Consider the following 14146-nt stretch of genomic DNA (forward strand, 5'->3'; position numbering starts at 1 on the left):
AAATTGTTCAACTGAATCAAAGTCATGATGAACCTGAACAGGTCATCTTCTTGAAGAGTTTTAATAGTGGAAAGAAAATTGATCGTCATAAAACTAATCCTTCTCTACTCCAAACTCCGCAAAAGATTGAGGAAAGAGATGGAAGAGAGAACCACATTTTTGCTCATGACTGTATTCTTGAATCAACAATGGATAATAATGATCATGCTCATTCTCCATCACCTGTTTCTCAACAAAATCAGGTTCTCACTGATTCACATATCAAGTTTTTGAAAAGCTTCTATGGAAATAGGGAACTTGATCATGCCAAAGTACATCCTTCTCTGCTGCAAACATTGCAAGAGATTAAACAAAAAGAAGGAGAAAATTATTTTCCTAAAGATGTGCATGCTCCTGATGAGATGTCTAGTGATCCAAGTTTTGAAAAAGATCCATCACATTATTCATGTGTTAAGGAAGATGAAGCCATATTAGCTCATAAAGATATATGTCAAAAGAAAGATCAAGATGAAGTGTGTGAAGAAGAAAAAGAAGATTGTGTTCTTGTATGCCATGAGCATTATGAAGATCACCATAGCAAGGAGGAAGTCTTCCATGAACCTCAAAACAAAGAGTTTGATGGAGGAATAAATGATTTCAATACTTCCATGCAGCCCAAGCTTCAGGAAAATTGTGAAGAGGAAAGGTATAAACATGAATCTCCTATAGTCATCATTCCAACTTGGTGTCTCAATTCTTCTGGCAATGACTTTCTATGTGGAGAAGATATTCTCATTGATCCATCACTAACAGTTGAAGATGAAAACTTTTTCGTGGAAAATAAAGGTATGAAACCTAATGGACAATCTTGTATGGATTTGACCAATGGAGAAGAAACCATAGGTAAAATTTTGTAGACATATTCTCTATCTTCAAAAATGGAGACTTTAAGTGAACTCCTAGATCAACCTCAAGTGAAAGAAGATGAACCATCAAGTATCCGCTCTTTATCATGCATGCTACCTAACTATGAAGTTTTCAAAATCTATGAAGAGTGTGATAAATAGGAATCATTGGGACAAGAGAACACAAAAAGCAATACAGATGTCTATGAGCAGGTTGACAATGAAATCCATGTAGGAATATCAACAAGTGACCCTATCTTGATGGAATTGCAATCTATGCCTTATGAAGTTTCCAAGGTTCAAAGCAATCCTCCTTTTGAATCTTTAAATCAAGAAGACTCCCCTATCAAAGAGGATAGATTTGGGAACTGTACCAAGAATGCATAGATAAGTGAGTTAATGGATTGTCTAATGAAGGAAGCCCATGGAGTTAACTCTCATAACAATTGTATTCTTGATTGGCGTTTGAAGGCTCTAAATGATGACTTCTCCTATGGTGAAAGCGTGTGTCTCAATCCTTTGTTTTTTAGGTGAGTGTATTTCTACAAGTGATTTTAAAGCTGATAGTCATGAACCTGATTCAATGGTTGTGTCTACTCAAGTTTCTTCACGTTACAAATTATATGAAGGTTGTCTAATTTGAGGGTGTATTTCTTCCAATCCAAACTATCAAAGAGATATTCAGATAGAGGATATAGGTACACTTGAGAATATTCCACAAATTGCCAATAATATTCAAAATGGTACCCCAATCTTTCAAGAGAGCTCGCAAATTTATGATGAGATATGGTTGTTTGGTTCATTTCTCAAAGATATTTCTCATCATCAACATGTTGATCTTTCTAGCCTCCTGAGCTTACAGGTGTCATATGGATGCATGACACTGTTCCACAAAGGTGCCTATTTCTCTCAGCCTATGACTGGTTTTGTATGATAATCGTGGAGAGATTTGAGGTGGGAATGGCCTACCATGTACATAATTTGGTTGGAATTTTCTTGTGTTCGTCCCATTTTTGTTTTGTGTCTAGTTTCTCTAGCTTTTCCCTATGTTGTTTCCTCTTTGACTCTTTTGCCCAATGAATAGTGCACTAGCCTGCGAACCAGAGATTTTGAATTCATCTTACGTCCTTTGCAGTACTTGTCCCTAGTCAGAGCTAGCTATTGCCCCCATATTTGGCCTACATAAAATTTGAACTTCAAATCAGTGTCAATGTCGAGTAAAGATCCAATAGCTATTTTTGCCTAAACAGTGACACGCAATCCAAGTTCCTTACAAGTCACAATATGAAAAATGAAAGAATTTTGAAAATTATCACAAATTGAGGGAAATCACTTGACATTCAAGATCTAAACGTCATTTTATATCATGTGGCCAACTTTCACTTGAACCTAGTTCATACTTTGTCATATTTTAAACTTTCAATTTTTGGTGTTCTCTTGTCGCCAAATGATTAAAATATCTCATTTAGGGTTTCTTCATGAGTCATAGATAATTGTGTGGATCTATTTCCCTACCATTGACATGGGTTTCAAATTTCAGGACTTAACTCCCTACCATTTGAAAGTTATGCCATTTTTCTCCAGCCAAAGCATTATATTTAAAATATTTAAATTATTTCTCAAATGATAATTTAATATTTTAAATTATTTTATTATTTTTTGTCATTTACGATGAGAAAATCGACTTCAGTCATCGGCTTCCTCGATCCATTCTAAGTGAAAAATGGTTTCCAATGTGTAAAGGATAGCTTGCTCAACCAGAAGGTTAGAAATGCTCACTTTTTGAGCATTCTTAACCTCATTTTTCAACCTTTTGTCAAAAAAGGTTAGAAATGCTCACTTTTTGAGCATTTCTAACCCGTATTTCTAACCTATCACAAAACGGTTTGGAATGCTAAAAAATTGAGCATTTCTAACCTCATGATTTCTTAACCTTGCGGGCCCAACTTTATCAGGAAGGTTAGAAATGCTCATTTTTTGAGTATTCTTAACCTCTTGTAGATTTTATGAAAGAAAGAATTAAAAACAAAGGAGAAAAGTAAAGGAAGACTACAAACAAGGTTATGAGCATTCAAAATGAATTGAAGAAGAGAAGGAGTTCATCAGATGTTAAAGTTGATGTTATACTCGAAGACATAATTGCAGATTAAGGCATTATTCACATGCCATGAAATGTAAATATGTGTGCGAAATATGGAAGGCATAGACAAGCTACAAACCATTTGACATAGTGCCTCACAGAGATGCCATCTTATGGCTGTCAAAATTGCAGTACATGCACACAATGGAGTTATTGAAAATGTTTTCACAACTATCAGTAGTATATCAATCTTAGGCAAGCAGAATTTAATTGGACAATATTGCACTTGAACGTTGCAAATATGGAACATTGACAATGCATGTGGACTATTTGACCAAATTATTTGGCAGATTTGGAAGGCACATTTGGAAGGCAGTTGTTGATGTTTTGGCCAATGAAGTAGTGGCATTAATACAAACACAAAGATATGAGGTTGGGCTGTTTATATCAGATCTTCCAGAGGCTGCTAATGTACCAATTTTATCACTGTCCGACTCAAGTCCTGTGCTCTCCAACCAAAGATTCCCATATTTTGTTCGCATGGCACACAACGATCACAATCAGACGAAAGCCGTAGGAACCCTGGTTAAACATTATGGCTGGAGAAGAGCTGCATTTCTTCACTCAAATGATGATTTTGGTTTCGGAGGCATGTCCTTGTTACGTGATGCCCTTCGAGATCTTGACTGTGAAATCATATACACATCAATGATTCCTTTAATTGCACAGGAACAAACAATAAGGGAAGAGCTTCGTAAACTCAAGACAATACAATCAAGTGTGTTTATTGTCCACGCTCCTTGTGCCCCGAGCATGAATCTATTCATGGAGGCGCAAGAGATGGGAATGATGGAGACTGGTTACGTGTGGATAGAAACCCAAGAGTTTACCAGTCTGTGGGATTATGTGCTAAATGCTTCTACAATGTCATCTCGCGGCCTGCCATAATTGAATAAATATATGCAAATTGTGGGGCCGTTTGATTAGCGGTTGGTGGCTGGCAATTGTTCATCATGAGTAGTATGTAACAGCCGGGCTCAAATCTATGGTACTTTGCATCTCCTTCTTTGCAGCACGATGGTTCACACTTCTTGAAAATATCCCCTGAATGCATACATAATTGGATTGGGAGGATGGGTGCTGGTTCCTAATGAATTCTGCGTATATGAACCATTTAACAAAACACCACAAATCGGTGTCATATCATGACATGTGATAATTGCAAGATATTTATTAAATGCTTCAAATAGATACCTTGTTAATACGTATACAAGAGATCAAATCTCCAAATGGCAGCAGGAGGAATGGTAGCCCGTAGAGTAGGACCAATTTTGTGTTTTAATGAATAGGGTTAGATGTATGTTGACCCTTCCGTGGAGTCTCTGCAATAATAAGCTCTCGATCCTGATCCATGCCTGGGGGCTATGCTACTAGCTATCAAAGTGCTTCAATTACTACTGGGTCTTGATCAACTATAGTAGCACCTGGACATGGACTTGGAATGGGCTATAGATCTCCAATGGGCATTGTATTGAAATCTATTGTATCTACTTCTGTGACTTGATCTTGATCAAACATTGCCTTTCCTTATGCCGCTACTACTTCTGGAATTGTATATGAAATGGGCTGCATGCCTCTCAAACAGGAGGGGGTGCTATCAACTATACGCCTTGACCTAAAGGAAAGTCTCAGGACAGTGAATAAAGAGTTCTATCACACTGAAGGAGAGATTCATTGAAAAATCTTTAGAAATATACAAGGAAATGCCATTCGCCAGTCTAAGGATAGATTCATCAAAATACTCATTGCACATTTGAAAGCAAGAAATGGAGGCATAGATAGCATGCAGACCATGTCATAGATGCTTTTAGATGATACCATCTCACATCCCATAGTGAAATAAGGATATGTAGTTAATACATCTTCTCATAGGTGTAATTAAATGGTTGTAGAATGATTTTGCGAGGAAATTCTTCAAAGTTTATAATTGATGAGGCATTCTCGAAGCCAACATCATGGTTATATGGTAGGTTATTACTTATAAGGAGGCATCGATACAAATGAAATAGGTTGGAGAAAAGAGGTTGATATCAAACAAGTGAAACCAACCATGACAAAAATAGAGAAAGAAACACATGAGAATGATAACAGGTTATAGTTCGAGATGCTCCAAAGAAATGAGGGTCTTTAGGCATGTATGATTGCAAGGCTTGAATGATGAATTCATTGAAGAGCCTGAGGATGGAAAATACATTAATGGATTTTTGCGCAAAAGGTAGAAGCAAATATAAGATTACGGCAGCTATTTGACTGAATTCCTCCAAGAGACATCTTGCAGAATTAAATGAAATGACCACAGAATGAGCAAGGCTCTATAACTCCAAATGGCGAGATGATGACAACTTCAGATGAAGCAAATGAAGATAGAGGCCACCTCGACAAAATCGACAAATGAATTATTTCTTCAATGTAATGGGTTTGATATTATTTTTTTTAAAAGTGACTTATGTCCCTTATTGTAACCAGAGGTTAGAAAGTTGACTTCTTTTGCGCATAAAAGTGTAGGTTACTAACTCATTGAGATTTACGCAAAAAAGAATTAGTTATTAACCCAGGATTGAAGTTGGTTATAAGGTAGTTATCCTATAAGCCTATAAATGGAAGGCTTTTGCATTGTAAAAGGGGGGGACCTTTGACAGAGGGGAAAACTATGCTGGAATTATAGGAGAAACTTGTAATGACATTTTGATTTTCACTATGTATAGAAAGGATTTTGGACTTGTATATTTCCACAAGGATAATGAAGAATACATTTTAGTTCGTGTGTTCTAAATGTATTCATGTGTTATCATTTCTAATTTCTCGTATGTCAAATTGGTATTCTTTTTATGCATATGTGATTTGTACAATTGATGTGATGATGCACAAGCAACCTTTGGTATCTCAGTTTGAATGTGTTGAAGTATCTTATCCCTCTGTATGTTGAGATTTGTCATTCTTCTTTATCATCATCTCATGCCTAAGCATAATAACTTATAAATTCCCCTTGTAATTTGTTGCTAATGTTGAGAAATGTCAATTGATGTCGTATGTCTATTGTTGGGGTTGCTATCTTTATTTGTTTTTAGTTTTATGTTTTCTCCTTTATGTACTTTCATTTTAAAAGTACATAAAAATCCTAAATGAGGGAGCTGACCCTCTCAAACGCAGAGGAAGATTGTGTTTCATAGAACGATCTCTCCAACTATTGGAATATTTGTCACTGCTTATCGGGCAAATAGGGTCAGTTTTAGGTAAACGACCGCAGTGACAAATCTGTTTGCCAACATATATATATAAATTTCTTAAACATTCTTGGTGTTCTTGATTTTTTTTTAAAATTCAAGTGTATACATATGTGTGAAATGGACCAAAATTGACTAAATAATTTTTGTAGATTATCAGATATTGATCGATCAAATCTTTATAATTTTCAATCAATTAATGGTATTAGAATTTTTCATCAAGTCATGACTACGGGATTTAGCAAGCCTTGTGTTATTCTTGCAAGAGGAAAAGCATGCTCTTGTGTTGATTGCATTGCAAACAACAAAGATACTCATTGTCCAAATATTGCTAATGGATATGTCTTGCGATTGGATATGAAAGATTATATCACAATGCCTCCTTACGAAGATAGTGACATTATTGATATTCATGATCCTCTATATTCAGCTGGTTATGAACATGTTTCTGATTTAGTTCTTACAGGTGCCTGCATGCATATTTGGTAAATTACATATATGTATATGTACAAATTTTAAAATTCTTCATTAATTTAAAAATGTGTAATGAACTAATATTGATTGTAATATATATACATGCACGGTCTATTTTCATAGGTGATATTTTTGCAGTGATTGTTGATCCTAACAATACTAAAAGTGTAGATTATTATCTACTGAGATGCACACAACCAAAATACAAGTTATTGGAATTAGTTAGTAATGATGATGGGCAATAATAACCCACTAGTTTAGTTGTTGTTGAAGGAACCTATTATCAAAAAATGAAGATAGATACAAATGGTCTCTAGTGTGTGATGTGGTCATCTAAGATGTTGAAAAGTGTACTTCGAGTCCACCAACTTTGGTTCCACACCATATAATTTTTTGGAAATTGTCTTCCAAATATCCTTCGCTGCAAAATCATCATTCTCATAATAGAAAAAAGGTGGCCCTTGCATGAATACAAGGATTTCCTCCAAGCGTGGCCCAATAGGATTCCCCGTCCAACTCCAAAACCAGTTTGTTCCTCCTAACATAAATTAGAAACCACATCACACACTCCAAACATTGTTTGTTTGTATTGCATACTCTCTATGTTTTTATCACCCTTTAACAATTTCCTCTTCTTTTCTCCAATTTCTCTCTTCTGGGCACCTAATGAGCTTATTTCTCGTGTGTCGCAAGGGGCCTTAAGTGGTCCTAAGGGGTGCACATGTGTTGCAAGGGGCCTTAACGACCACATATGACCCCTTGCAACAACATTTGGTCATTTGTGGTCCTAATAGGTCCTAAGGGGTACACATGTGTCGCAAGGGGCCTTAAGTGGTCCTAAGGGGTCACATATGAGTTAAAACACATGCATGACCCCTTAGGACCACATATGACCCCTTGCAACAACATTTGGTCTTTGGTAGTCCTAATAGGTCCTAAGGGGTGCACATGTGTTGCAAGGGGTCTTAAGTGGTCCTAAGGGGTCATGCATGTGTTAGAACACATGCATCATCCCTTAGGACCACATATGACCCCTTGCGACAATATTTGGTCTTTTCTGGTCCTAATAGGTCCTAAGGGGTGCACATGTGTTGCAAGGGGCCTTAAGTGGTCCTCACGGGTCACACATGTGTTCTAACACATGCGTGACCCCTTAGGACCACATATGACCCCTTGTGACACCATTTGGTCCTAATAAGTCTTAAGGGGTTGAAATGTGTCACAAGTGGCCTTAAATAGCCCTAAGGGGTCATGCATGCGTTCTAACACATGCATGACCCCTTAGGACCACATATGACCCCTTGCGACAATATTTGGTCCTATGTGGTCCTAGTAGGTCCTAAGGGGTGCACATGTGTTGCAAGGGACCTTAAGTGGTCCTAAGGGGTCACGCATGTGTTGTGACACATGCGTGACCCCTTAGGACCACATATGACCCCTTGCGACACTATTTGGTCCTAATAGGTTCTAAGGGGTTCACATGTGTTGCAAGGGGCTTTAAGTGGTCCTAAGGGGTCAGGCATGTGTCACAACACATGCGTGACCCCTTAGATCCACATATGACCCCTTGCGACACCATTTGGTCCTATCTAGTCCTAATAGATCCTAATGGGTGCACATGTGTCACAAGGGGCCTTAAATGGTCCTAAGGGGTCACACATGTGTTAGAACACATGCGTGACCCCTTAGGACGACATATGATGCCTTGGGACACCATTTGGTCTTTCCTGGTCCTAATAGGTCCTAAGGAGTGGAGATGTGTCGCAAGGGGCCTTAAGTGGTTCTTAGGGGTCACTCATGTGTTCTAACACATGCGTGACCCCTTAAGACCACATATGACCCCTTCCGACACCATTTGGTCCTATGTGGTGCTAATAAGTCCTAAGGGGTGCACATGTTTTGCAATGGACCTTAAGTGGTCCTAAGGGGTCAAACATGTGTTAGAACACATGCATGACCCCTTAGGACTACATATGACCCCTTGCAACACCATTTGGTCCTATGTGGTCCTAATAGGTCTTAAGGGGTGCACATGTGTTGCAAGGGGCCTTAAGTGGTCCTAAGGGGTCACGCATGTGTTATAACACATGCGTGACTCCTTAGGACCACATATGACCCCTTGCGACACCATTTGGTCCTATGTGGTCCTAATAGGTCCTAAGAGGTGCACATTTGTTGCAAGGGGCCTTAGGTTATCCTAAGGGATCACAGATGTGTTCTAAGAACATGCGTGTTCCCTTAGGACCACATATGACCCCTTTGTGACAATATTTGGTCCTATGTGGTCCTAATAGGTCCTAAGGGGTGCACATGTGTTGCAAGGGGCCTTAAGTGGTCCTAAGGGGTCATGCATGTGTTAGAACACATGCGTGACCCCTTAGGACCACATATGACCCCTTGCGACACCATTTGGTCTTATGTGGTCATAATATGTCCTAAGGGGTGCACATGTGTAGAAAGGGGCCTTTAGTGTTCCTAAGGTGTCATATAAAATAATTATATACTCCTTAGGATGTATACATACACATACATACATACATGCATGCACCTCAGGACATGCTATGAGGGGTCGTGTGCGATCCTGAGGGGTCACATCCTAAGGCGTATATAATTATTTTATGTGTATTTATGTAAGTATGCACATATGTATTTATGTATGTGTATGTACATGTATGTGTGTATGTATGTATGTAGACATAGGTATGTATGTGTATATATTTTTATGTATGTGTATGTCCTAAGGTGTACATATAATTATTTTATATCTATGTATGTACATGTATGTAGGTAGGTATGTATGTTTGTATGTAGGTTTATATTTAGGTTTGTATGTATGTCTATGTAGGTCGGGATAGGCATTGTTAGCCTAAAGTGCGACATATATCTATATGATCACCCTCCTGCATACACACTCCAAATGTAGCACATATCCCTAAGTGTCTCATATGAAAACTACAATGTTATGCATGTACCTAAGTAAACTTAAGCAAAGTGTAATTATATCCAAGAAGAATAAATAATTACACCAACACCTTTCTTTGTCTTTCTCTAGTGGAGAAGTTGAGTGAACGGTCTTTATGCTATTTGTTTCAGTTTCTCTTTGTCTCTCAATTCATAACCGCATTCATTCCATGGTGATGGGCGATTGTTAGTTGGCCTTTTCTACTTTTTGGTTAAAAGCATACCCCATAAAACTAAAAATAAATCTTATGAGGGAGTTGTACCTCTAAAATTGAGAGGAAGATTATTAATCTCGTGATAATCTCTCCAACTATTGGTACTTATCCATCTTTCTTCCTTGGCATTTTGAGTCATTCTATATACTTTATTTGAAGGACAATTTTGTTAATCAACAAATTTTTGGCGATTCTCCTAGGGAAAAGAATTGACGTTCTACTACTTTCATATTTTTTCAAAAATGTAGATGGTGTCTTCCCTAAAATGAAGTTTGGCGACTTTGTATATGTCTGGTTGAAGAATTCTATTCTGAAATGTATATATGTGTATGTGTGTGTGTGTGTGTGTGTGTGTGTGTGTGTGTGTGTGTGTGTGTGTGTGTGTGTGTGTGTGTGTGTGTGTGTGTGTGTGTGTGTGTGTGTGTGTGTGTGTGTGTGTATGTGTGTATGTGTATGTGTATGTGTACGTGTACATGTACATGTACATGTATGGATTTGGTTATAACGCAACCATGGGGGACTCATTTTGGTCCATTTAGTCTACCATGGTATTCAAACCTGCCTAAAAGATCAAGAGAATGCTTTCCAAAGTTTACTGGAGATAAGATTCAAGATCCAAATGATCATATTAAAGCAGTTACAGTTGTCCATGAAATTTTTGGAATGCAAGAAAAAGATATGTTTGTGAGATTGTTTGTTGAAAGCCTCACCAGAAATGTTGTAGAATGGTTTCAGAATTTAGAATATGGATGTATTACCAGCTGGAATGATTTAAAGGTAAAATTTCTTGAAATATTCAAAATTGTGATTGATATGTATGATTTGTTGCTTAATTTCTTTGAAATACAAAAGAAAGAAGATGAGCCCATTAGAAGTTTCATTGATAGATTTAATCGGTGTGTTGGAAAGATTCCTCATGGGTCTCAACTCACTAAAAATAATCAATTATGTGTATTTATTGTTGCATTACATCCCGAGACTAAGTTTTTGTTAAAACCTAAGAAGGTGCAAAAACTAGAAGATGCACATAAAGAAGATGTTGATATAGAGGATGATATGATTGTAAGTCTGATAAAATATATGAGTAAACATGTTGTGAAAGTTCTAGAATCTGAAATTTACTTTCATAATATAACTTTTACCCAAGAAATAAGCCTTTGCAAAAGAATCTTGTCATGAAAGAAATGAAGACAATGTGATCTATTTCTTATTGTCAAAAGTTGATATCTTTTAATGAAAAATATTTTCGAGCATCTTTTGTGACTAGGAATGGCACGTCAAACATTGCAAGAGTTTATTATTTTCATACTGAGGAATTTGATTCTTCTAAAGGTGCAGATGATCACATCATCTAACCAAAAGAATTGGAAGCTTCCCCAGCCATGCGTTCTATTAAACAAACTTTCAATGATGTATAATGAAGAGTTAAACATAAAAAAATTTAGAAAAATTTTCTTCTTCTAATTTTGAATCTTTCACATTTAAAATTTTTGATGCATTTTAAGCAAATGATCAAGCAATAATAAAGGGCAGGCATGGGAAAGAAATAGATAGTTGTGAACTATTGGAGGTTGGTACGCAAATGAATTATGATTTTTTTCAATTCACTCATAGCTATGGTGAAGGACACTGGCAGACTGGGTGTTTGAGAAATTATGTGAGTGTCGAAAAACAAGTGGAAGACAATGAATTATCTACTACTGATACAATATCTAATATGCAGCTAGTCTTCAAAACATTCATATTTGGTGATGAGCATTTTGAAAATATATTGTACCTAGAAGGGTCAAGTAGTTATCTGATGTTGGAGTCTTTTTATTTTGAGAATGATGTCATATCATCTTTTTCTCAGAAACCAACGCATGAGGATGAGTGTTTCTTTCATAATCTTTATAGAGACTGCCTAATTCAGAGTCTAGTTAATTATTTAGATAATCTGGCACATCATTCTGATATAATTAATTTAAATTTAAATTAGCATGTACAACATAATGTCAAGACATCTCAATTGGCTTCAAAAATTTATAATGCAGAGTGGCTTTTTGGACCCAATATTGTTTTTGAAAATCATTTACAATACATTGTTGTTGGGTCTCTTCTCATAGTGGTTGCAGGGTGGTAGTTGGGAATGATGCTTTTTTCTTACCGGCCACTTTTCTGCACTAGCTCATATTTCTCCCAGTCAATTAATGGTTTTGCATGAGCAACCTAGAGTTTCCTTGAGGTAAAGGGGATTCCCACCCCTACACATATTTGCAAATAAAGTTTTTAGTTTGTTGTAGGCTTTAGTAGTTTTGACCTTCCAATTTTGGCTTGTTAGTTTTTGTTTCTTGCCTTCTTCCCCTCCATCCGTCTACAAAGCACTACCCTTTATTCCTGCAATTTCATTGACTCTATTTCCCAATGGATAAAGTACTGATCTCTCCTAGAGATGTTTTGGATTCTCTTTGTCCTTCCAGTCATCGTCCCCACTTAGAGGCTATTGTTACCCCAGTTTTTGAACTTGGAAATTTTTAAAATATCACAAATTCAATCTTTATGGACGTGTAAGACTATAATTTTGAATTTGTTTATTGAACCCCACAATTCAAAAGTTCAAAGGTTCAAAACTTCAATGGTTCATTGTGCTGTCAAAATTTTGTGGGAAATAGATTTTTCAGTTGAAAGTTATGAATTTTAATTTTGTGTTGAACCTCCAAACCATAATAAAAAGGTTCAGTGGTTCAACAGTTCACTCTTACGGTCCAATTAAACACATATTGACCAGTCCAAAAATGTAGCCAATTTTTGTTTTTTGCAAATTTTCAAAATCTAAAGATAACCTACCGAATATTTTGGCCTTAAATGATTCTATATTTAATTTTGTGACCATACAAGCTCAGATGATGTATAATTTTGATATTTTCTCAATGCAGCAATATGGTTGGTGGGGTTAGTTTATAAAGGAAGTACCCTAATTTGGCGAGCTGTTAAAAAATGGTTAAAAAAAATTTCTAATTTTAAATATCATAACTAATCACAAATTTTCATGGCTCCAAGATGCCCGGTTAATCAGTCGTGAATTTAATAAAAGATGGTTGGAAGAAAAATTAAAAATTTCTTACTTATTTATTTTTAAAACATTTTAAGATGTTTTACAATATGGTTTAGAGAAGCAATTTCATGGGAATGTGTATTTTATTCTCTTTATCAAGAATCAGTTATAAAACTAAAAGTCTCAAACAAAAAAGAAAGGGGGTTATATATGTAATGGAGAGGGAAGAAAAAAGGTTGTTAAATTTTTTGCTACAAATTTGTTATTGTTATTTTACTGTTGTAAAGGAGAAAGAGGTAGCATAGTCTTTGAGCCATTTATTATGTATTTGAAGAAAGGAGGAACTAAATATTAAATCTTTGAGTTTGAATGTATTTTTCTCAATTTGGATAATCTTTGAATTATCTAAATTGTCTTTAAATTCTTTCCTATCCAATTTAATTGTGCATATTCTTGTCATAAAATCTTTGAGTTTTAGTCATTCATAAATCAGAAAAGGAAAATATCAAACCTTCATTTTGTCTTTCTATGGTGGAGAAGTTGAGTGAATGGTCTTTGTGCTATTTGTTAATGTTTCTATTTGTCTCTCAATTCATAGCCACATTTGTGTCATGGTGATGGGAAGATATTACATGGCCTTTTCTTCTTTTTGGTTAAAAGCATACCCTATAAAACTAATAATAAATCTTATGGGCGAGTTGCACCTCTAAAATCTAGAGGAAGATTATCAATCTCATGATAATCTCTCCAACTGTTGGTACCATTTGTCCTTCTTCCTAGGCATTTTGAGTCATTTTCTATACTTTCTTTGAAGGACGATTCCGTTAACCAACATATATAAACCCTAACCCTAGACATAAAAATAACCATAATCATAAATCCTAATCCTAACCTATCCTAACCACAATCTTAGACAAGCTTAAAGAGAATAAATTATAAGAAAATGAAAAACCAACATCTCATGTTATGTATGCATCATATTTAATTACATAACTAATATAATGCGTAATGTTGATATTCAATTAAACATAATTTCACAAATAAAATTCTAACTGAAAGATAATTCATGATTGTTTTTTATTAAGGGAAAATGGGTTTTGAGAGGACTAGAAACCCCGTACACCAGGTTATGAAGGGACTCGAATCCCTTAGATTTTGCTAGGATCTGGAACATACAAAGAATCTTCTACCAGTAAAGATAGGAACATAAACCA

Source organism: Cryptomeria japonica, chromosome 9 (assembly GCF_030272615.1).
Source record: "Cryptomeria japonica chromosome 9, Sugi_1.0, whole genome shotgun sequence".
Lineage (NCBI taxonomy): Eukaryota > Viridiplantae > Streptophyta > Pinopsida > Cupressales > Cupressaceae > Cryptomeria > Cryptomeria japonica.